Genomic DNA, 26,133 nt, shown 5'->3' with positions numbered 1-26,133 from the left:
AAGATAAAGGGACAAACCATAATAGAAATTGTGGTAATGTCTAATGCATAAGATGGGCAAAATTCAGATGTTATGGTGGTAACCTGGACTGTGTAATTAGACCATTACAGATACAGAGAAAAATAAATGTTTTTTCAATTATTATGTTCATAATGGTCTAATGAACTGATTATTTAGTAACAACCTATGACCCTAAAATGCCTAGAAATACCTTTTAATATTCTATGACTCTCTGAAGGTGTGAAATTTGCTGGTGAAAGCTAAGATGCTGTAGACAGCACTGTAACGAAAATGGTTGTCACACATTGAGACAGGTTGGGGTACGCACTACGCAAACTGCCCACAACACAGGCAAAAATGTCACTGCCATGATCTCTCTGGACAAATAAACAGCCTTCTCATGAGAGTCTCCAGTCTCATATTGTGCATAGTACTCCTCCAGATCATGTTTACTATTCCAAAGAACTCCATGCCTTCAACAACTATGGCCACATTTACATCTTCACCTTCCTCACCACAAGGAACATAGCTCAAAAATCAAACCTTGACTTGCATGGAGTAAACACGATTTAATGTATATGGTTTAGGGATTGACAGCCTACAGTAGTGGGTAGAAACTTATTGTAGTCATTAAACAAAGCATCTGGACCACAAGTTCTTTCCTCTGATAGACGAAGATGGAATGCAGACGCCAATGAAATTGGGAAAATTTAGAAGTGTTATGACACTTTTCAGTTCAAGAACAGGTGGGAATAAAATGGGATAACTACTGAACAAAGTAGACCAGAAAATGGTCAAGCTATAAGAAAATCTATTCCACCATTTCATAAATATTCACACATAATAGGAGTATCAAGCCAAGAGTATGCCCTAATATATAGGTTGAAAAAATTAATAGATTTAACACATCACCTCACCTTCATGATGCGCAATTCAACAGCTGTTGACGAGAATCCCAATTATTATTTTATTAGCCAGGACATGTTCAAATGAGCTAGTATCCTTACTGGAAACTTGAGTTAACTGAAGGTAAGCATTAAAGCAAATATCAGTCCTGACTAATCTGACCCTGACTAGAGCAGTGAATAATGAAGACCCCTGGTGATATCACAGCTGCAGAATGGTGATCAAATTATCATTAAGCCAGGATTCCATAATAAATGTAATATAAACCTTGCAGCATGCCAGAGATAATGCCAGTGTTCATGCAGATAGAACTTGCATTAGTGTGCTGGGCCCTATAGTAACAGAGCGGAGGATAGGATCCAGTAACCTGTCAGATATTAAGATAGAAATCTAGGTACATTCTGAAGCAAGCATGGATGAAACTGTGTAGGTTGCTTTATCCTTGGTCAAATGAATGCTACCTGAAAGTCTGAGGAAGTAAATCAGCTCTGAGCTGAAAAAAATTAAGAATAGTGAAAGGGAACATAACTGCAAAACTGTGGTATCTTATAGATTAACTTTTCTGTGAGGTAAATGATTTCACATTTACTATGTTAGTAATGGAGTTGTTGGGCAAAGTACCCACTTTGAGGTCTGCAGCATGGCGAAAAACAGATGAAAGGTGTAATGGTGAGTTTTAGAATGTGTTGTGTTTTTTTGCCTCCCATTACTTCCAACTCCTTTTCTTATGTAACTCTCTTTATCGCCTTTAAAAAGCTAGTGTTTATAATTCCATGCTTATTCTCTCATAGATTATGCATATCTCTGTATTATATTATTAATATGTGCTTTTTTCTTTCATGACAAATTGTCTCTTTGTAACTTTGTTAATTGCATTTTTTTGTGAATATTTGTGTTCATGACTACTTTTCTTATATAAGTTCATTAATTGCATTCTTTTGCTAATTTTGTGTTTATGACTACTTGCACTCATAACTGTTGCTACTGTTCTGGAGCTTTTCTCCCCGGGTGTCCGCTGAAACAGGGCTACTTACCAATCAGACACTACCCAGTTAACAAATGTTAAACAAATGGATCACATTTTAATTTTTAATGTGCCGAGATTTGGTGTATTGAGTTTTGTAAGTTTTGAATTTCAATTATATAGCCTGGGCAGAGATTTGTTGACCAGAATCCCACCACATGTACATCTTCAATAGTGCCCATAGTGGCTCTCCTTTCATGTCCACAAGTATGGTTATTTTAAAATATGCAAATGTCTGTGATAATGAAAAAAAAAACTAACAGAAGACAGTGAAAGACAAAGGGGTAAAAAATCAAAGGATTAGGCCTTTCTGTATGCAATAATCTAGAAAGTAATGTTTAAGCAGGTAAAATCAGCAGTAGTGCCTTAGCTCGAGAAAAATCAATAAGATGAAAAAAATAGCAAGTAAATTAATATAATTTTATATATATATATATATATATATATATATATATATATATATATATATCTATATGCATACAGTGGATATAAAATGTTTATACACCTCTGTTAAAATGCCAGGATTTTGTGATGTAAAAAAAATTAGACCGCAACAAATCATTTCAAAACTTTTCTATAACCTGTACAATTCAGTTGAAAAACAAACAAATCTGTTAGGGGAAAAATATAAAAAATAAGAAATGTACAATATGCTGGTTGGATAAGTGTGCACACCCTAAAACTAATACTTTGTTGTATCTGCACACCCTTAAACTAATACAGTTATCAAGTAACAGCTCCACAACAGTAGACATTTAAAATGGATGGAAGGACTATGTTTAAAAACAAAGACATATGTTGAGTAATCCCAAGATAACCTGCAATAAGAATCTAGATGAAGGCCCTGAAATAATGGCATCCATCACAAACAGCAGCAGAATCCAGAAAATTATGTAGTTGTGGCAAGATAAACAGTCTAGAGAATCTGTAAGTTAAATGGTAGCATGTTTGTTTAATTACTCCAGACTCATTATTGGAGTAATGGATGAATCAACAAGTAGCAAGTTTATATAATCACATTTAAACTAGACAGTGGGTATAACCAACTTAAACTACCAACAAGTTACATATTTAAATATTACTTTCTAGGTTATTGCATAAAGAGAGGACTAATCCTTTGATTATTACCCCTTTGTCTTTCACAAGTAACAGGACCCAAGCAAGTGGTTCTAAAGGCTCCATGTTTTATTGCCCACACTCAAAATTCCAAGTGCCAAAAAGACAAAAAAAAGAATGAAAATCTGGAGAAGAGTAAATCTTGAAAATTACTCTCCTCCCTAAATTATATATACCAACTCTGAGATTGCCATATCTCAGGGCAAGGGGAATATTCTGAGAAATGGCATCTTGGACGTAGTATACATAACACATTTCAGGATTCACGCTAGCAGGTCCCACCATTTCAAATGGTTCAGTAAAGTGCAACACATACATTACTATGTATGTGAAAGATGCATAAAAGACCCCAGTCTTAAGTAGTATCTTCCTTCACTAAGAATAGTACAAGGATACCATAGCAAGACAATTGGCTCCAATACTTGTTTAAGTGATTACTACCATTCTAAGGGGATACAGAATATGTCACTTTGGGATGATACGGTAGGTAGTCATCATCATCATCATCATTATCATCGTCAACATCATCATCATCATCATCACCATCATCATCATCAACACTTATTTTTCCATTTTCTTCATGAGGTTAGGGTGTCACATGGACTGTCTCCACCTCACTTGATTCACTCCCACTCTCTTACCTTCCACTGATAGCCACACCTGTTTGTCACAGGTCTTCTCTCACATAATCCACCCATCTAATTGCTAGACATCCTCATTTCCTCTTGCCTTCTTCTTGTCTCTCCCAAATAATCTTCACCAAATCAGCACCTGCTATCCTGCATATGTGGCCAAACCACCAAAATGTGTTGCATTTGACCTTCTCTGCAATTGTAGCTACTCTGTCCTCTCCTCTAAAATCCTCATTCTTCCTTCTTTTGACACACAGTGTGCATCCTACCATTTATTTCAGGATCTTCCTGTCCATCACCTCTAACTTCAGCAGTTTCTCTGCCTTCAGTGTTCAGGCTTCTATAGCATGTAGAAGCACTTGTGGCACTCTACTTTTCAATTTCTTTGGCAATCTTCTGTCACACAATACCACTGATATTCTGAGGCAGCTGTCTGCATCCCCTCTTATTCTGTCTTTGATCTCTTCATTCAGAAATTTGTCCCCAATATTGATGCTCCATTATTTTTCCCTTCTATCTCAAATTTCAGCTTTTTCTGATTTCTACCATATGCTACCATAATTCCATGTGACTTCCCATGTGCCTTCAGTTTTGCATTCCATTCCCCTATCATTTGCTGAAGTTTCTTTTCAGAGTCTGCATTTATTGTCACATTGAATGCATACAGCAGCATTACTGATCTGTCATCTCTGACCTGTTTACTAATTTAGTCCATTATTAGTATAAACAGCAGTGGGGTAAAAGCTGAACTCTAAAGAATCCCCTCTCCCACTAGATACCCCTCTATGAGTCTGAACACTGGACTTAAGTCATTGGGTCCTTATATCAAGCATGGGACCTTGAGCCATTGCAGGAATACCTAAATCATCTTTCTTGGGACTTTCTGCATGTCTAAGACCAGTAGTTGGACATCTTCCTCATCGGGAGCTTGTTCTCCATAATTTATCTCAATGAGAAGATTGGGTCTATTTTGCCACATCCGGATCTGAATCTAAACTGTCCTCATTTGTAAATGTCCCCTTTGTTATTGTATACTGGCACTAGAATGCTTATTACTCATCTAGAATACACCCTTTTTCTCCAGATTGTTATGATAATCAACAGGGTCCATTTCTCCTTTAACTCACCCAACATCTTAATCATATCTGCTGCGACCTCAACCAAGCCTGATGCCTTCTCTGAATTCATTCTCCTTAGTGCTGTTCTTACTTCTTCTATGAGGTGCTCTTCTTCCTCTTTCATCATAAGTTGTTTATGGGGCAGTGTAGTTTATGTTTTTTTTTTTTCATGCAGCACTTCAGTCATTGGACTGTGATGTCCTGTGGACTGATGAGCAAGTGGTTACTGACATCCTTTATGAATGGAATCTAATGACCTTATCTTTATCTTTCTGCCTTTACCTTGCAACTTAATTGAGTTTCTTTGTGCCACCTATGAGGTGACTTTCCAAATACAGGTAGAGTGCTTCAAATGTCCTGATCTTTGCTGTTGCAACTGCTTTTTCAGCTTTCCTTTTGTTAGCCAACAAGTATGTCCTTTTAGACTGGTTCATCTTTTTCATGTATCACTTTTTCCTACACCTCTTCTCTTCTTTCTTTTGTTTACTTTCTGGAATTCTGCATTCGACCACCAGCAGTCTGTAAGTACATTATTTCCATACCTAGGTCAACCACATATCTTTTCCATAGTCTTCACACCTGTTGTTTCAAGAAATTGCCATTTTTCTTTAACTCCACCTATTTCCTTTTCCTAAGGTTTTAGAGCCCTAAGTATTTCACTGAATCCTTGTGCCTTCACTCCAATAAACTTCCAGGTCTTCAATCTAGTCTTTGTTGACCTTAGAACATTTTCTGACTATTGTCTGCAGTTGATTGTGGACACCAGTGTTTTTTGTTGTGAGCTGACTATTTTCATTGGGAAAGACTTTGCAATCTTTGATTCTACTCCAAAGTCCTTTCCTTATTAGGAGGAAGTCTACCAGAGGTGCATGTTGACCACTCCTGTATGTGAACTTGAGACCATCTCTTCTGATAAACCAAGCATCGGCCACCTTCAAGCCAGAAAAAAAAATAGACTGGCCTCCCCTTATTTTTTCCTATTATCCCCCCATGTAGGCCCAGTCAGTCCTCTAATCCTCTTCTGTCTGTCATAGTGCAAGCATTTAGGCCTTCTGTTACCATTACCATCTCATGCTGTCTTGCTTTACTTAGTAGGTCTTGTAACTGCTGTCTGTTTTACTTGGCATCCCATCCTTGATGTGGTTCATAGCTTGAGAGTATGAATAAATCATAGATTCATAGGAAATGAATAGGCTATCGACTCAGAGGTCATTTTAAGCATAGCCGTTTCATCCCAATTTAATACCTTAGAAATGCTAGTCAATATCCAAAATTGTATTTAGTGATGACTGTCCATATCCAGGGGGGTTGTGAGCTCTATCTCCAGTAAGAATATATGGTGCCCCATCCACTCATCCAGGTTCCTCTTGAATGCTGTCATAAAGGTGCTCTATGATAGCATGGGTAGCCTGTTCCAAAGATGCAGCAGTTGCTGGGAGATAAATCTGTCCCTCCAGCATGTCCTATTTGAGTCACAGGCTAAATTTAGGTCTCTGGAATGGGTAGCCCATGTTCTGTTTGATTTTTGGATATGCAGCTAGTTCATTAGATTTGCATCTTGGATTGCTCTGTAGGTCAGGCATACGTCTCTCCTTAGAAGTCTATACAATGCAGAGTATAGTGATAGGGACTTTAGTTGGTCTGCATAAGGCATATGCTGGAGCCCTTTGATCTTCTTTGTTAGAAATCACTGAGGAATTTCTAATTGCTGCAGGTGCTTAGTAAATACATGCCAAATGGGGCATTATACTCTATTATTGGCTGAATAAGTGCTGAGTATGGGGGGTTTGCAACTTCTATTGCTCTCAAGATGATCCCTTTACTAATCAAGTGTGCTATGTAGAAAGGTTTCCTTACTGCAGTAGACACACGGTGGTCAAAGTTCTGCCACCACTGGCATTAGTTCCTGGTGAAGGCTGGAGGAGGCCAGGTTCTCAACTCACTTAGTGCCAGGAAATACTCATGGCCATTGTTAGTGGTGTTGCTCAACGTGAATAAACCACCTACAGGCAATCTGTACAGTGTCATCTGGTTAGCCCTGGCACAGTGTGCAGTCTATGATCCATACTCTCTTATCTTGAGGAAACAGCTCACCACAAGTGTTGCTTAATGTGGTTGGACAACATAACTCTTCCCCTGTTAGGCACTGTTGCTTGATTGTACTACAACCCCATTAAACATTTTTGGATGAGTTTGAGGTAGAAACACCAAGTGTGTTTTGTGAATGTAGAAGGAACTCCTCAAAAATGTAAAAAGAATATGCAAAATCCACACGGATAGTGGCTGGGGGTCAGCACTGGACCCTGTATCTTGAGTTTAGGAGGCAAAGACCCTAAATATTATGAAAACCGTAGCTGGGACTTTGTGAATCACCATGGGTGACGTATACCTGTTATACCTGGGTTTTCACATACTGGTTAAGCCTTTGCTGCCATATGGTGTCTCTTTTATGAAGACTCTACCTACTGGGCATTCCAACATAGCAAATTCAAGCACAGATTCAGACAACTTTATGATAGCATGTTTGGTACTAGGAATCTAAATAGAAAGGTGACCCCAACCATGGCTTTCTTGCAACTCAAACACATTTGTGTGTAGCTACTGAGACATGATTTCAATGTACTGATGACACAACCTCACAACCAGGGTTTAGCACCTACCACTCCCTTATGGTGTGTGGCAACTGCAGTGTGGGTATTTTTATTTGTTGAAAACACTACCACCCAAAGTAAATCTTCCCATAATGCTAACATGAAGCTCCAAGAGGTCTAACTTTCCCATTAACAAATCCAGCCTTTACTTCATTCCTTGCTGCAAACCTCATTATTGTCCCTCAAATATGATTGTCTGGTAGATGGCTCAGAAAATTAAGGGGTTGTTAACAAGCTGATTCCTGCAGCCCAGTGGTGCACAGTTTGATTCCTTCAACCTCCACTTCCAAACTGTGTAAATCTGAGCAAGTCACTTAACCAGACAGAGCCCCAGGTCTGAGTCTGAAAAATATGCTTAGAGATAAGTGCTCAGCCCTGGAAGACAAATACAAATAAATCAATTAACATTACTTTGACACAATTAAGGGGTTAAATGCCATACCAAATATCTCTCATTGCTAGAGGACATTAATTACCCAGGTATGGAACAACATACTTACAGCTCCAAAAATGCAAATGTTATTGCTCCATGTTTGCCTGACTTTTTTAATACCAAGGTTCAGAAATAAATCATAAAAGTACACACTATAGCATCTATTATCCTTGACGTGGTCCGCAACAGCCAAACCCTTGTCTGTACCTCAAACCATATATTTTAATCCTTGGTTAAATCTTCTATGTCATACCTAGTGGTGTTATCCTGACACCAAACTAAACTCTCTTTAATGACTTATACAGGACAAACCTACTTAAACTTTGATAAGACCTAATCAAAACAATCTGCTACAAGTGGACATGACTGAAGGAGTCCTGCATCTGCAACAATTGACTTTCAATAATACCTGAACAGCTGCATAGAAAACCAGTATTCATATGCTCGAAATATAATAGCAAATGCAAGAATGCATACCTCTCTCACTCTCCTGTAACTGTCATATCAAAAAACACTATATAAGAAAGAGAAGACAATAATGAAATATTATAATAAATCCCCATTTCCCTATGTCAAGACAAACATAGCCGAAAGAGACATAATGCATACCTCTCAACTGTACTGATTTTCACAGAATGTCCAGATTTTTGCTTCATATTTTTGGTGTGTTCCTCTTAAAATCTGTACTTTTCTGGCAAATAGTTGAGGATTGAAGTCATCAAATAATGACAAACATTTGAGTTTAAAACTCCACATCTTTCAGAAAATTTGAATGCAAAACCTATTATTCTATCAACTTTCTAAGTTTGTAAGAGCAATATATAAAATCTGTCCATATTTGTCCCCACATCATTTTAGGATTTATCCAGATTTTTTGTTCTAAGAGGTTGAGAGGTAAGAGCAGTATTAGAAACTGTAAAACATGAGTACAAATCTTAGATTGCTGCATACACCAAAGGAAACTGCAGATTCTTCTTTAGCTGTGTTAGCAATTATGGTATAATGGTCAACAATTCAATGAACTCATCTATAACACTATCACATATTTTAGTTCCAAGAACATAGCCAATATATTGAAGCACTAAGCAGCCATTTCTCTCTGATTGGTTTCTTTCCTGCTGTGTGGCTAAACGATACAGATTCTGTCCACATCCCCTTATCCTCCCCCCCCAATCCGGACCTAGGTGTTATCTCAGCTCTGATACTTTGGGTGCCATTATTAAAACTATCTTCCCCTTAGACTTGGCGTCCTGAAGTAGCGTGTTCTACAGGTAAGGCTATCATGTTATAGTTATAATACATCTCTGTTAACCTTATAACAGTTACTCCATCTCTGTACTACTGGTGGAAATTCTGTGGTTAATATACTTGCGATAGCTACCTGAATGACAAAACTTAGGCTGATACATGTTAACAAATTCAAGCTTTACTCAGGAAGTAGTTATCTAATGTAAGACTGTTTCTATTAATGTGTACTTGTAATAGCACTGCAATGTTGACTAGGCTAGACAGACTAAACTCAGAACTTTAATTTTTAACTGCTGCTGTAGAAAGTTAAAGGTTAAGTTGTTGCCTTAAAAAGTTGCTCACAACCACAATCATTTGTAAGGGACTAGATAGTTTAACTGAAATCACTCTAATTTTATATTGTTGCTGTACTCAGGCTACTAAATCCCTACTGCATTTTATGTGTTTCCTAGATGTAGTGTTCATAGACTTTGACTAGATAGCTAAACTGCTGTCCCATGCTGATACATGTTAACAAATTCAAGCTTTACTCAGGAAGTAGTTATCTAATGTAAGACTGTTTCTATTAATGTGTACTTGTAATAGCACTGCAATGTTGACTAGGCTAGACAGACTAAACTCAGAACTTTAATTTTTAACTGCTGCTGTAGAAAGTTAAAGGTTAAGTTGTTGCCTTAAAAAGTTGCTCACAACCACAATAATTTGTAAGGGACTATATAGTTTAACTGAAATCACTCTAATTTTATATTGTTGCTGTACTCAGGCTACTAAATCACTACTGCATTTTATGTATTTCCTAGATGTAGTGTTCATAGACATTGACTAGATAGCTAAACTGCTGTCCCTTGAATTTCATATTGTTGCTGTACTCAGGCAACTAAAATTTACCTAGATGTAGCACTCATTGAATTTGACTAGATAGCTAAACTAATTAGTTGATAAGAGCCACGAACAGAGGAATCCAAACCAAATAAATGAAAAATGGATCCGGACTAGCAAGAAAATGTCTTTAATAAATAAAATCAGCTTAAAACAGCTTAACTAGCGTGTAAAAGTATTTACAATATACGCTGAACAAGAAAATAGCTTAAAACAGCTAGGATAGCGTGTAAATAAATTTACAAATATGCTCATAAACAAGTAAGTGCTTTCGTTTGTGCTAAATGACAAACTTCCTCTGACAAAGAGCATCATTTCCTTTTCATTTTAAAACCATGATGAAATTAAATAAACATTTTCATTCGCCCATCACACTAATGACTAATGACAACCATCTGTATCTCGTACACGCATCAACCCCTACACAAACCTGCAAATATGAACTAAGACACTGTCAAATAATAAATATAAGGCTGCAAAATATATGGAAAAAAAAAATATATATATATATATCTATATATATATATATATATATATATATATATATATATATGCATATTATATAATCCAGAAAAACATATATATATATATATATATATATATATATATATATATATATATATATATATATATATATTTCATGCTAATATATTATCAGATAACCCTATATGTCTTTAAAGAAATAATGCATATGCATATCTAATTCATATAGAACCCATTGTACAATGCATTTAAAATATGAAATAGAAATGTTCAAATCTAATATAGGAACTAAGCTTTAACGTTCCAGGGCTTTAAGTTTCAAGACACTTCCCAAAGATAGCATACCATTTAAACCTGGCCAAGAATGTGCACCCAACCGAATTTGCTATTTTAACTCCATTTTCTCAAGAATTAATTGCCATGTACCTCCCCTGCTACTACTTTTTAAATTATCTAAAAAAAAATCTAAATGAGTGTGTACTGTTTTGGGTAATATGTTTTGCAAGTGCGTTTGTGTCACTACTATCTCTAATAGGTCTAATATGTTCACTTATTCATTCTTTTAACTTTTAATCCCACACCCCCCCAACTATATATTCTAACTCCAGGGTCGCACTACAGTGGGGAAGGGGGCATATTCCATTTTCTTGCTAATAATACTTGTCAGTCAAATGAACTGTCAGTGAAATGAAGTGTCAGTGAAATGAAATTTCAGTCATTTGGTCTCAGTCATATGGGAGTCAGTGAATTGGAAGTTAGGTGAAATGAAGTAGACCCATATATATATATATATATATATATATATATATATATATATATATATATATATATATATATTTTTTTTAAAACATTGCCAAGAATCATCTTGGATGCTCCTCAGAGTCATTAAGCATTATTGTCACTCTGTCTCTGTTAGCATAGCAACCTGGGAACATCTGTTTCTGTTAGTGTATCTGTGTACTGCATACCAGAGGCTCACGATGCACCTAAAGCAATGCTTCACTTCACTGCAACTTCAAGCCTAAATTCCCTCCCTTTCAGCAAGGCAGCAGCCAGGAAAAGAATGGAGAGCAAACAGATAAAAAAAAAAAAAAAACTCCCAACAAGCCACCACAACAAGAGATAACACATTCTTCCAGCCTTCCCACCTCTTATTCAGCAGATGTATAAACAAACTATTCTCTGTCAAAATATCCCAAATCACAGTTTTATCCACCCCTTCCCCTGGATCCAGGCTAAAACACCAAATTTCTCTTCCTAATACACAAGCATCAGTAAATCACGATCACAAGCTGCAACCCACAGCTTTCCGGAGATGAAAATGGCAACATACAACAGCTGCCAGACACAGCTGCATCCACACACACCATGTCAGGCTTAATCAAACAGCACTTAAAGCTATGATACCTGCCATAATTGATATTAACTATGTTTAGACAGAATAATAAAGCTATGATACCTGCCATAATTGATATTAACTATGTTTAGACAGAATAATGATGACATTAGTGCTAGCTGCCAGACACAGGCGCATCCATGCACACCATATCAGGACTGATCAAACAGCAATTTTAGCTGTGATACCTGCCATAACTGATATTAACTATATTTAGACAGAATAATGATGACATTTGTACTAAGAGCTTGCTACTATTATTTAACCAGGATATACATGACATTTTTAAATCATACTTTAACTAAATAAGGCATTAGTCTCCATGACAGCATTAATTTGTTTCAAAACACTCTACTGTTACTGCATTATATATTATGTTAATTTGCTACATTTGAGTCTGAACTCTGATTAATGATTTTATTATTGGACAGATGTTTTTCCTTTGTTCTAGTATTCTGGAAGAATAATCATTTTCAAACCTTATCAGGCTTTGATTGTATCTTAAGGGTGATTTTCTCCAAGCAGATTTTAATATTAGTTCCTTGTCCAGAAATGAAGGAAATTGGATAACTATGGCTTTAGGTGGGGTATTTGTTGAGTTAGAAACAGGTTTCCTCAGTGCTCCATGCACCCTTTCAATTCCAAATGAAAGTCCATCTTTCAAGTCTAAAAATCCAGGAATCCAGGTTGTTAAGAATGAAATAATGCCTTTCCCTTCAGTGTTTTTAGGCAGACCAAAGATCCTTATGTTGTTTCTCCTTTCCCTGTTTTCTAAGTCATCTATTTTGTTAAGCAGCCATGTATTCTGTTTAAGCAGAATTTTTTGGGGGGGGGAATTTTTACTCTTTGAGTCTCCCTTCAATGTCATTTAGAGAAGTCTCTATATTTGTTATTCTTGTATGGTGTTGCTGTAATAGTTCCTTAAGAGCATCAGTTGTTTTTTGACAATTTAATTTGAGGTTTTCTAAGTAATTTTTAAAGCTATCCATCTTCAAAGCTAGTTCCTCTAAGGTGGATGTCATCAATTGCATTTCTTTTTTCAAAGCAGCATCTAGATGAGAATTCCTTGAGTTGTTCATATTCAGTGACTCAATATATCTCCAAGTTACTTGACAGGAACATTTTGTATATCTCCACCAAAAGTGATATTTATGTAGTTTAGTAGTTTATCTATACATTTCTGATGTTTTAAACTTGAAAATAGTAACATTTTCCTATATTATTATATTATTAAAATTCACTGCTCTCATTTGGCCATCTAGGCTCCGCCCTGTCTGAAAGTTTTTGGACAGTGTTCATTAAATATTTTATGTATTGATATTGATTTAGCCAAATGTATCTGTAACAGGAAGAAAACAGTTTTAAATAATTATATCTATACCCGTAATGATAGAAATAGTATAGTTCCTTCACCTAGATCTTTGAATTGAGTTTTAGTGTAAATGTAAAATATGTTATTATACTCAATAATCGGTCTGATGTAAGCTATATATACCATAAACAAATATTTCTCATCTCTAACTGAAATATTTTTTTTTCTTTTTCTTTTTACTGGCCAAGCCTCCAGTACCCTCTGTCTACACTGGGTCTACCAACTACACTTCAACCCCCACAGACATCCTCCATTATTGTTGGGTCTGGCTGAAGATCATGAGGGTATTCTGGAGGCTTAGCTCATCTGTGCATTCATCCAAGGGGAAGTTTTTTTTTAATGAAATACCCACTCCCTTTCCTTGCTCCCTATTGATTACTTCCAAGGGCAACTCCCCTCTTTGCACCATGCCTCCCCTTAGGGAGCTTATCAATGAGTGCCCTTCCATCTTGGATGGATGCATCCATGCTTTCACTGAACTTGGTCAGTCACCTGAGCTGCTAATCAAACCCAGGTCAGCTGGGCCATAGTCAGGGCTTTATCCTTCTATGCCACCACACCAGCTTACTTAACAGATTTCTTAATAAATAAGCCACCTATTTAATTGCTTTAGTACTGCTAGCTCTCACTTTATGGTTAATACATAAATCAGATGCAATAGGGATTTAAAATCTTTATATTCTTTGGCCTCTTCTATTAATAAGCTTGTCAAATAGATGGGAATTTTTTGAATTTACTTAAGAAATTAATAATTTTGTAATTATCCAGGTGAAATTTTAATGGAATATTCTGTGTCCACTTAAAAATCAGATGCACATGCACATTAAGATCATTGGCATCAGATTTTATACTATAAAACCAGTTTTACAATTGTCAATATGTTCTTGCACCCAAAATTTGGTGTTTATTTTAATAATAGAAAAAAAAGCAAGTTTAAACAGTACTGGGTCCAAACTAACCTTTGGGGAGCACCAGATGTTACAGGCAGAAAATCTGTACAAACTTTACTTATCTTAACACAGTGTTGTCTGTCAGTTAACCAGTTTGTGATCCATCTAACAATATAATGATTAATGTTAGATTTAGTTAAGTATTTGTGAATGGAATGACAAGCAGACAAAGGCTTTGGCAAAGTCCAAGAAAACATACCTAGGTATAAACCCATATCCAAGACCATTGCTGTTTGATTGCAAAAGCATACCAATATTGCTTTATGAAACTGTGTTGACAATATCCTTAATTGTTAATATGAAGCCTGAGTTATGAATTAATTCTAACAGAAATCTTTCAAAGCAGTTATTGACTAAATATGTCACGCTTATGGGCCTATAATAGCTAATGATATCTTCTTTCCTGTCCTTTTTATGCACAGGGGTAATACCAGATGGCTTCTGATTATTAGGTACAATGCCATTTTCAAGGAAATTATTTAAAAAAAATCATAAAATTGGTATAAGAACCTCTTTCACCTCTAGTAAAGATGTACTAGATATCTTATCTAGACCCATAGATAAAATTTTCTTAAATTTGGAGAAGGCATTTCTAATAATGGAGTCTGAAAAAAGAGGCCAAGGACCCGAGGCAGTTATCTGAGCTATAATATGTCCAGAAGAAACTGAGTTATTAATGTCTTATTTATTAGTGGAAAAATCAACGCAATCACTTGGAAGGATAACAAACTTTAATCACTGCACAAGGTTTAGCGCTTTCATCCCCAATTTAGGGACTTCCTTAGAACCTGGTTCTGAGGAAGTCCCTAAATTGGGAGATGAAAGCGCTAAACCTTGTTTGCGTGATTAAAGTTTGTTAGCCTTCCAAGTGGTTCCATTGATTTCTCCACTAATTGGTTACAATGTCTTATTTATATTAATAGGAAATCTTGTTAGTGTTTTGTAGTGCATTTTTTCTCTATATATAACATTTTGATGGACTTAATCCACCATGATGAAAACGAACTGCAAACATTTTCCAAATTAACAGATTCATTAATACAGCTACTCGACAGTTTCTCCAAAGTAGAGTACCCATACTGATACTCTGAGAGATTTAACAGATAAGATCAGTCTATGTTAGAAATTTGGGTAAAACATTTACAGTAATCTGTTTGATCCATAGTAAAACTTTTACTATAAAGGGATCTGCTTATATTTTGTTTCATCTGAGACATAATTATATTATGGTCAAAACACCCAAGAGGCATGCCGCTCTTAAATCTTGTATTTTATTTGGAATATTCTTGCAATTAGATATAAAATATTATTACCTCACGTATTAGTAGTAACCAGTTGTGTTAGTCCATAAAAATAAATAATATTAACAGACTCTTTCTTAAAGCATGAGCTAGCTGACATGGAGTTCCACTTTATCTGAGAAGAATTAAATTTTCCCAAAAGTAAGCAATTTTTCTTCTTCTGAAAACAGTTTGCTAAATGCATACTAAACATACTTCCTCATGACTGCTGAGGAAATAAAAATAAAAAAAAAACAAAGAGACTAACGTTCTTAAAACTTCAATGATGAGCTCAGTCGCAATAATTTCCAAAAATCATCAAACCCAGGTAGTGTGGCAAAGCAACAAGCCTTATTCATCACAGACCTCAGAAACAACAAACTCAAAAATCCAATTTTTTGATTTTTTTTTTTTTTTGTTACTGAGGATCGCTTGTCTGTAAGAAATAAATGTTTGTTGCTTTGGAACACTACCTGGGTTTCACAATTTTTGGAAACTATTGTGACTGAGCTCATCAATGAAGGTTTAAGACCACTAGGTACTTTGTTTTTTTTTTATTATAGCTTAAAACTATGAAACAGCTATTATTGTGATTAGAATCCAAAATTCTCATAGCAATCATTTCATGAAGAATTGCAACTTTTAAAAGACATGAAGGCAAACGTTTGTGGACCCAAAAAGCCCGTCATCCACCATTAAAAGTTATCCTTAGTCATTCATATTTGATGATGTCTTTTAGATGATAATAAGTTGAGTTCTATGATTGAGTGCTAGCAATAATCTGAAACTGTATTTAGATATTAGGCCAGTAATTTTGTCAAATTTTTTACTCAGGCTTTTTGCAGTGTAAAGTAAACATTTTATAGTTTAATCTAGCAGTCTGCTATTTTTTTGTCTGATTTGGTGTTTCATCATATAAAAAACAATTAATCTTTTCCATAATTCCATTGGTAGTGCAGTGCTACAGTTTGATTCCTGTCTGGAGTGTCCTCTATGCAGACTACTCATATCCTCACTGTGTTTGCGTGTGGTTCCTCTGAGTACTCCAGTTTCATCCCCCCTTCCAAAGACATGCGGCTGGAGTATTTCTCCCTGAACCTCTGCTGAAAATGGGCTCTGTCCCAGTCAGAATTTCCTCTTAAACAAATAATTTTGTTTGCCATGAAAGTGGCACCATACAGATTAAGATGTAACCAATCCCTAACAAAACAAACATTCTCCAGTCATAAATACATTCTTCCCAGTAAGTAACAAGCTTGATGTTATAGACAAGTGTTGATTGTCTTAACCAACATTTAAAGTTGTGTGCTTTAGTAAATAAGTAATCAGTCCCCAAGGTTGATGGTATAATTCCGCTAAGGACATACTCCACATTTAAACTTTCTAGATAATCTTTCATATCCAGAATAGCATATTTCATATGATTAAATCATTAGCTCCTGCATGAAGAACACATATATCATATCTAAATTAATCTGACATCAGTCTTGGTAAGAGCTTAGGCATATCAGACAGTCTCAAACCCAGTAGGGCTGATATTGTGTGAGTGTTCGTATCCAAACCACAGAGTCTACCAGCCACAGTTTTTAGAACTGAGTCTCCCAAAATGAAAAATTCATTACATGCATTACTTAATTTTCTACGTAGAGTAAATTCATTAAGAGTGACTGAATTATCTTGAAGGGCCACTTTCTTCCTCTTAGTAACATGAAAGTCGTACATGTTTTCATCAGGGATGTCACTACCAGAGAAATTGCTACAAAATGATGTGGCATTTATCTCACTATGTCTTAATTGGTTTTCTGTTCCAATTTCAATAAGAGTCAAATTGTTAACTTCTTTACTAGTGGATACAATTTGCTGATCAAAGTCGGGGAGTAGTATAGTAACTTTACTCTTATTATTGACAATGGCATTAAGTTACAAGCAGGTGTTGGTATTATTATTATCAGAAGTAAAATGATCCTGAGCTTCAGCAGTTGTATGTAATGTGGAAACCACTCAGTCTTTATTTATAGCTTATTTATAGGGTCATAGGTTCATGGGAGATTATTAAGTAAATGGCTTAGACCCCTTACAAACCTAGCAAATATAACCTGATTTTACAAAATATAGGGCCACTAGGGGCAAGAGGATGGCATGGATTTGAGCCTATGCAATGACTGTCTTACATATTGCACTGCCATAAGGGACATGGGCACTACCCCACATGTGAATTTGCAATTCCACATCTATTGATCCAAACTGCATTGAAGAGGGAAAGGGAATGGCTCTGCTTAATGTGAATAGGAAGCCTGTTCCATAGACAGGGCAGTCTCAGAGACACATGTCTGTCCCTCCAGCATCTTTTGTTTGAGCCACTGACTAAGTTTAGCTACATAGATCGGATAAATCTTGTGCTGTTTGACTTGCAGATGTATAGCAGCTCCATCAGGGCTGGATTTGCAAGTGCATTGTAGGTCAGGCATAGGTCATCCCTTAATAGTCAGAAGGAAACAGCGTAAAAGGGATAGGGTTTTTAATCTATTCGCATAGGACATGTTATTTACACACTGTATGTTCTTTGTAAGAAACCTCCGAGGTCACTCCAGCTTCTGTAAGTGCCTAGTCAAGTACATGCCAGATGGTGTATTGTACTCAATTACTGGTATCATATGGGATCAGTACAGCAGGACTATAATTTCCTTGGATCTGGATGCCATACCTTTACTTAAAAGTTATTACACATCAAAGGACTTCATCAAAACTGTGGACACATTGCAGTCAAAGTTCAGGCTACTATCTATCTCTGCACCTATATCTCTCAACTCTAAGTCTACTCTTAGGGGTGGGCTACTAATTTTGTAATTTGTCAGTGTATTTGACTTCCCAAAGGGTATGATGATGCTTTTTGTTACGTTTAGTTTTAGGCCATGGTTCTGGCACCAGTCAGTTGTCTGATCTAGACCGTCCTGAAGGATATCTACATTATTGTGGGATTCAGTGATTGCCCCCAGGCTTGCAGTTGTCAGCAAACGTTGTCATCCAGAAGCCTTCCACATTAACCTTGACTTCAAAGAAGTATATTATAAACAGGAGTGATCCAAGCACTGAGCCCTGTGGCACACCACTAGTAACTGGACCCTTGCTTGATTTGGATTCACCCACTTTAACTACATGTGTCCTGTTGGTGAGCAAATTGGCTATCCATCTGGTGATGTAGGGATTTATGCCCAGTTTTGTTTGTTTATTTATATACATACATGGGGAATTGTATCAAATGCCATGGCCAGATCAAGGTAGGTGGTATGTATTGTATAACCCTCATTCATGGCCATAGTGACCTTCTCAAAGAACTCCACCAGATTCACTAGGCATGATCTGCCCTTGACAAAGAATAATTGGGTTGGAACCAGTGTTTGGAAGTTTCCTATGTCATTATTTATCAGGCCTGTGATTATTCTTTCCATGGCTTTACATATAAGACAACAAACGTATGGGTCTGTAATTTCTCAGGTCAGTAGATGGTCCCCTTTTATGCAGAGGGATGGCTGTTGCTGTCATTCACTCTATCAGGACAAAGCAAGTCCATATGCTGTGGTTAAATAGAGATCGTAATGGGCCTCGAAAGTCCTGATTTAAGCTGTTTAAGAGGCAAACTGGTATATTATTAGGCCCCACAGAAGTCATGTTTTTAACTTTATGGAGCATAGTGGCAAACTGTTCTTTAGTGATAATTGGCAGTGGAGTTGTGGAGGGTATTTCTTGGGGTAGAATTGGGGATAATGAGGAGGTGAAATATGAGGTGAATTTTCAGGTCAACAAATTTACTATATCTTACAGCTGAGTATAGGGGATGCCTTCAACAACTAATACAGCTGAGTATAGGGGATGCCTTCAACAACTAATTCCACACATTATTTGGTATTGCCCTATAGATTGTGGACATAACTGAAAAATGTCTAATGGTTATCCTTAGCTTTGGAAGCTGTTTTTACCTTAAAGTCTGCTTTCAAAGACTTGGCTAGTTCACTAATTCACTTGTTTAGAATAATGAGATGCATGTTGCTCTGTTGTGCACATTCTCTCTTACTTCTCAACAGGATTTGCTTTATTTTGTTGTACAACCACCAGGGTGGATTGTTTTTGCAGTTTGACCTGGGTTTAGTTTGGTCTGGTATTGCCACTTTTATGCAATAATTTATATGTTCTTAAATGGCTTTTGTGTACACATATGCATAGGTTTCTGTGTTTTCTGGATTTGGGAGAGCTTGGAAACTACCTATGCCATCCCTTAATAGGTGATAATTTACCGCAGAGAAGTTCTTAAAGCTTTTGGGGTTTGGAGGGGGGACTATTTTTGCCCTTATTTCAAGGGAGACTGCTATGTGATCTGATCTTTCTAGTGAGAACATCACACTGGGGAGCAGTGCTCTCCCATATTTGTGATTACCACATCTAGGAAATGTGTTCACCTAGTGGGAGTGCAGACTAATTGGTCTAGGGCATTTGAATTTACAAAGTCAAAAAATCTTTGGACCTGCATTTTAGTGGTCATATATGCCTCCCAATTAAATTAGGGGTATTTAAAATCACCTATGACTTTAGTATTGGGCTGGATGGTGAGTGATTATAGTAGCTTCAAGTATTATGTATGGGTTTCCTGGTACATGGTGGGGGAACTGTCACTATAAATACTATGGTAATGGATTTTTCCCAATTATTAGTTCGACATGCAGTAGTTCAAGCATGTCAAAATCTTTCACCAGCCTTGAGGTGTACTTATTGCTTATGTAGAAAGATACACCTCAGCCTTTTACTCTTTCTTGTGTAATGGATAGTTGGAAAGTATAAAAGGTAATATAGCCATGCACTGCCAGAGTGCTTTCCATGGCTTTAAACCATGATTCAGTAATTGCACAAATGTCATGTCAGCCTTCTCCAGGGTGAGTAGTATTTCCAGGGGGGTGCACTTCCTTGTTGAGACTCTTGGCATTGAGCAGCATCACCTTTAGCTTGTCCTTAGAGGTTCATAGGTGGTTACTGGGCTATTGACCCAAAGGTCTTTATAAGCTTTGCCATGTGTGCCCAATATAATACTAGAGAAACCCTGGTAAAGTAGATACCAAAGAGAGCATTGTACTCAACTACTGGCCTGATGATGGTTGATTACAGGGATGTTATGACCTCTTTCACTGTTGAGGGAATGCCTTTGCTAATGAGGTGTGTGACATAGAATGCCTTCCTTACCACAGTAAACACATGGTGGTTGAAATTTAGGCTATAGTCAACTTCCGTTCCCAAGACTCTCACTACTGAGTTGTAACTTAAGGTATTACTATTTATATGATAGTCTGCAGGGCTATCATTTTTACTGAAGGGGATGATAATGCAGTTTTTGGCACTGAGTTTGAGTCCATCGCTTTGGCACCAATCATTGTTTTGTGTACATCCCTCCTGAAGTATATTGACATCGTTTGGGGATTCAGTGATTGCACCTAATTTGCAATCATCTAAAAACTTAGTGACAGCCCCACTGTTTTGGCCTGAACTTCTGCGAAGTATATTCCAAACAACGGGGGGGGGGGCTCAGTACTGACCCCTGTGGAACTCCACTGCTGACAGGTCGGCTCGTTGATGTAAAGTCCCCAACTTTGAGTGTGATCTGTCAGTCAGCCATTTAGCAACCCACCTGACAATATAATGGTTGATATTCAACTGGGAGAGTTGATCAATGATGCTCAAATGTGGGATTGTGTTGAAAGACTTGGCTAAGTCAAGGTATGCTGTAGGTACAGATGTGCCTTTGTCTATGGCTTGGGTGAGATTTTTGAAGAAGTCCACTGGGTATAACAAGCAAAACCTACCTTTGAAAAAGACCAAACTGTGTTGGATATAGGGTTTGGAGATCACCTATATGTTTTTTTTATAAAGTCCATGATTATTTGTATCATTGCCTTATAGATAAGGCTGGTTAAGATTTTGTCTCTGTAGTTGCCAGCATCTGTTGCTGTGCCTCCTTTATGAAGGGGGAATGGTCACTGTTTTCCATTCGGCAGAAACAAAACCAGTACTTAGGCTGTGGTTGAAGAGAGTACATAATGGAGTTGCTTACAAATGTTTTAGAACATTTAAAATGCAACCTGGAATGCCATTCAGTCCCACAGAGACTGTGCTTTTGGCATTAGAGAGAGCATTAATGCCTTTCTCTTTGGAGATGTGAGGTAAGGGAGATGCAGAAGGATACTTTGTGGTTTGGAGAAGTCAGGGGGTGAAATTTTTGCCAAACCTGTCAGCTAATAGGTTAGCTATTTTTGCAAGATCAGTGTGTGTGATGCCATCCACAGCTTGTTCAGCACACATCTGGGTCCTATCTTTTAGGTTATAGATATAGCTGAAGAATGCCTTTTGGTTATCCTTAGCTATGGTTGCTAAATTCTTTTCAAAGTTGCCCTTGGAGGATTTTACAATTTGTTTTACTTGTTTGCTCAAACAGAGGAGGGTGTTCTACCTGTGCTGGAACCTCTCCTTTTTATTCTTAGACAGCAACTTCTTCCTCTTGTTATATAACTTATTAATGCTAGAGGTCCACCAGGGAGGCTTGTTTTTTTTTCTTGAGGATCTTGTTTTGATCCTGTCAGGTACAGCTATGTAAATACATTTGTGTAAATGTGTGTACAGGTTATTTGTGTATACCATAGTATAGTTGTCAATACCATCTGTGGGATCAGGAGCTTGAAAATTATTTATGCCATCTTTTAGGAGGGTGTAATTAGGTTTGGTGAAATTTTTAGCCTGATTTCACCTAAGAGGGTTTGGGGTGTTATAGCTACTTTAAATGTGACTGATTTGTGATCAGATTTAATCAGTGAGGGTCCTATGCTTGCAGTTGTACAACAGTCAACCATGCTGGTGAGGGCCAGGTCAAGAATATTTGAGCCCCTTGTGGGTTTACATACTATTTGTTCCAGGGCATTAGTGTTAAGAAAATCAAGGGCCATTGTGCAAGCATGTTGGTACTCATATAAGTTTCTCAGTCAATCAACGCATAGTTAAAATTGCCCATGAGTAGAATGTTTGGTTGTAATTGGATTGACTCAAATTGATCCAAATAAGCGGCATGGGTATCTTGAATGTTTGAAAGGGTCCTGTATCTAATGATTACTTGAAGGGGAGTCTTACCCACAGTTAGTTGAACTTGGAGTAACTCCTTGGACTTTTCCTGTCTAACCAGTCTAAAGGTGCATTTATCTTTGATGAAGATGGATAATCCTCCTCCCTTGGTTCTCACACGTTCATTTTGCAGCCTGAAAGTGTGGAAGACATTGTAGCCTTGCAAGACTGGGGTATTCTCTGCATCCCTTAACCAAGTTTCTGTGAATGCACAGATGTCAACATCCTCCAGGGAGAGGAGTGCTTCCAGAAAGTGCAGTTTCTGATTTAAACTCCTAGCGGTTAGCAGCGTAACCTTTAACCTTTCATTTATCTGTGAGTGATATTTTCATGTCAGAAATGCTGTTCTTGAGACCTTGGCTAGAAATGGCACTATGAGGGAGGCAAGTGCCTTAGTCAGTAACCAAAAGACTAGAGGTTACAGGTGAAGACCATCTCTAGCAAAGCAACATTGTCTATCAACTATCTCATCCCAAGATGACAGGAAATGGATCCACTTAGAATGACACCAGAAACTAAACCAATTGTTGAAGTTAATCATTTTTTGTTTATATTGTGGTATCATCCTAGGTAAGGGTAGAATGCTGGTCAAGGCTAGGGACATACCTGCCTGGGCACATATTCATAGAACTCAGTCATGTCTTTTCATGTAGTCTAGTGAGGTATATCTCAAGTCATTCACACCAACATGAACTATGATGGAGTCATAATGGTACTTGTTGTTGAGATACTTGAGTGCATGTGTGATCTGACAGATCCTGGCACCAGATAGACAGCTGACTGTAAACTTCTCTTTGTCAAGCCTAGTGAATGGGACATTTATGTGTCTCACAATGGACTCAACTATGACTAAACAATTTGTTTTTGATGTGCTTTGCCTGAGGTGATTATTTGGTGAGACACTGGTGCTTGTGTTTTTATGTGTATATTGTGATGTAGGTGCTGTATTAGGTGTAGCATTCCACATATGATGGTTTATGTGATGAGTGCATGGTTTGCATAGGATGCGTAATATGGGAGCTGACAACCTGTTCAGTGTTACTGTTCTTTGTATGAGACAACAAGGATTCCAGATTCTTAGTGTAGATGCATCTCCACAAATTGTACTTGGGTGATTTAGGAGTAGAGGGTTGTTAATTTACATGAGGCAGTTGCTACATTGCCTCAGTATACCCATGTCAGTCAGGCTGGTAGGAGAAATGGAGGGAAACCGACCATCCATAATGCTAGGTTAAATGCTGTTTTCATAGTGGGGAGAGAAAATGGAGGGCTGTAATATAACTAGATGCTCTAAACAGGGTCTATACTAATGGAGTGCTCTATAAAGGGTCTATACTAGTGGGGGTTAATAGGGTCATAGCTGTTCACTAGGCTAATGACCACAAGGGCCTTTATAAGCCTAGCCATGCATCCCAGTTCTCTAAATGTTATGCAACTATTGTAGATTTGGTGTCCTGAGTATCTTTTGTTATGTTAGAAGGTTTATCTGTTTGACAATGCCTAAAAAAGGCACTTTAGGAGTGGATAAAGTTTTGGACAATATTTGAAAGTCTAGAGGTGATAGGTGAAGACCATCCCCAGCAAAGCAGCATCATGTATCAACCATGTCCTCCCAGGGTGACAAGTATTGAATCCCTTTGGAATGACACCAGTAGCTAAGCCAATTGTTAAAGATGATTATTTTTTGCTGGTATTTTGGCATCATCCTTGCAGATGGCATAATGCTATTCAGTGCTAGGCTCCTACCTAAGTGTGTCACATATTATGAGGCTCTTAATCATGTCTCTCTTCATATAGTACTCCAAGGAGATACATCTCAGGTCATTAATGGCCACATGGACTGTGACTGAGTAATTCTGGTACTTAGGGGTAAATGACCTGAGTGCTGTGTGATTTGATGAATCCTGGCCCTGAAAGACAACTAAATGTAACTTTCCTGTTATCCAGCCTGGTAAGATGGACATCAGTGTTTCTTACAATGGAGTCTCCTATGACCAAGCTAACATGATTGTATTCCAAGTCATGCTTAAAAAAATTCCAAATGATCTTGAGTTACAGCGGTAATACTAGGTAAAGAAATTGGTTTATCATTACTTGTTACTTATCTATTTATACTAGTTTCATCTTTATCCAGCTTAATAATGGTGCTGTAGCAATCTTCAGAGTTGAACTGTTTCAGTTGTAAATCAGTATATACAGTGTCTCTGTTTGTATTTAATAAAGAGGAAGCTGTTTTACACTTCTTTTTATTAGTTTGTGCCTGAGATATTTTCTGCCTTTTTCTACACTTCTCATTTTCTGGTATAAAATGGAACATAGTAGGTAGTTGTTCTATAGAATTATTATTTAAACAGATTGGAAATTTAAGATGGTTCTTTGTGGGATTGAATAATCTTTACCTAACCAGTCTATTATGTACTCAGAGAGAGACAAAAATGTTTTGCCAAAATGACAACTAAAATTTGTGTCACTGGTAATTTTACATTTTAGTATCCTGCGGTGGTGGTGCTGCGGTAGCGTTGTTGCCTCACAGTAAGACGTTGTCCTGTTCAATTCTCAGCTGAAGCGTCTTCTGTGTGGAGACATGTGTGAATGGGTGTACCTTCGTTGAAGGATGTGTGTCAGGGCTGGCAACTTGGTACGTAAAAATCTACTGCCAATCATTACTGGACCAGAGATCCGCTATGGCGACCCCCAACCAGGAAAAGCTGTAAGGTACAACAACAAGTATGTTAGACAGCTCGTACAATCGAGGCAGAGGCCTTCTATTGTATTCCTAAAGTATGTACCATTGTGCTTACTTCAAAATATGTATTTTTTCTTTCATAAATCTTCAAAGACATAAGAATTAAAAGAACCCATTACAATCCCCCTTAAAGTTCAAAGTGGTAACCAGTAATAAGTTCAAACAATGTACGTTAACTAGTATGACAGTTTTCTCAAGAAACTCTGACTGATATAAAATGTCTACAGTGCCGTAATAAGTTGCTGAATGTTAATTAATATGGGTGAAAAAGTACTACAGTTATGCATAAACAATTTATATATAAAATTAATATAGGCATACTTCTAGTCAAAAACTAGCTCACAAATGACAGCAAATAATTGAGCACTTATGTCTGCTCATAGAGGATTCAGTTTAAAAGTTTTGAAAAACCTTATAACCCACCATATATACTTGTCACCATACACATCCGCCAGGTGGGAGCTGTCCTCAATAATGTTGTTCAAAATATCAGTGACTGCAAAGACTATACTACATTTATATAAATAATGTTAGTTTAGAAGAACAGGCTTCTAACAGCTACAAAAAAGCAAGGAAAGCAATAGAGCTCTGGGAAACATTCTGGCAAATATTTGAAGTGACATCAACTCAACAGTATTTGTACAAATGTAGCAATATATTGTGGTGAAAATAATACTCATGGTTCAGTCTGCAGAGTTCTCCAGCTAAATGGAAAGGTAATCAACTGAAATAGACACTTTGGTAAAT

The sequence above is a fragment of the Protopterus annectens genome, chromosome 10.part0 (genome assembly GCF_019279795.1).
Source record: "Protopterus annectens isolate FY-2018-M chromosome 10.part0, PAN1.0, whole genome shotgun sequence".
Lineage (NCBI taxonomy): Eukaryota > Metazoa > Chordata > Ceratodontiformes > Protopteridae > Protopterus > Protopterus annectens.
The sequence above is the reverse complement of the archived record's forward strand: the minus strand, read 5'-3'. Positions refer to the sequence as shown.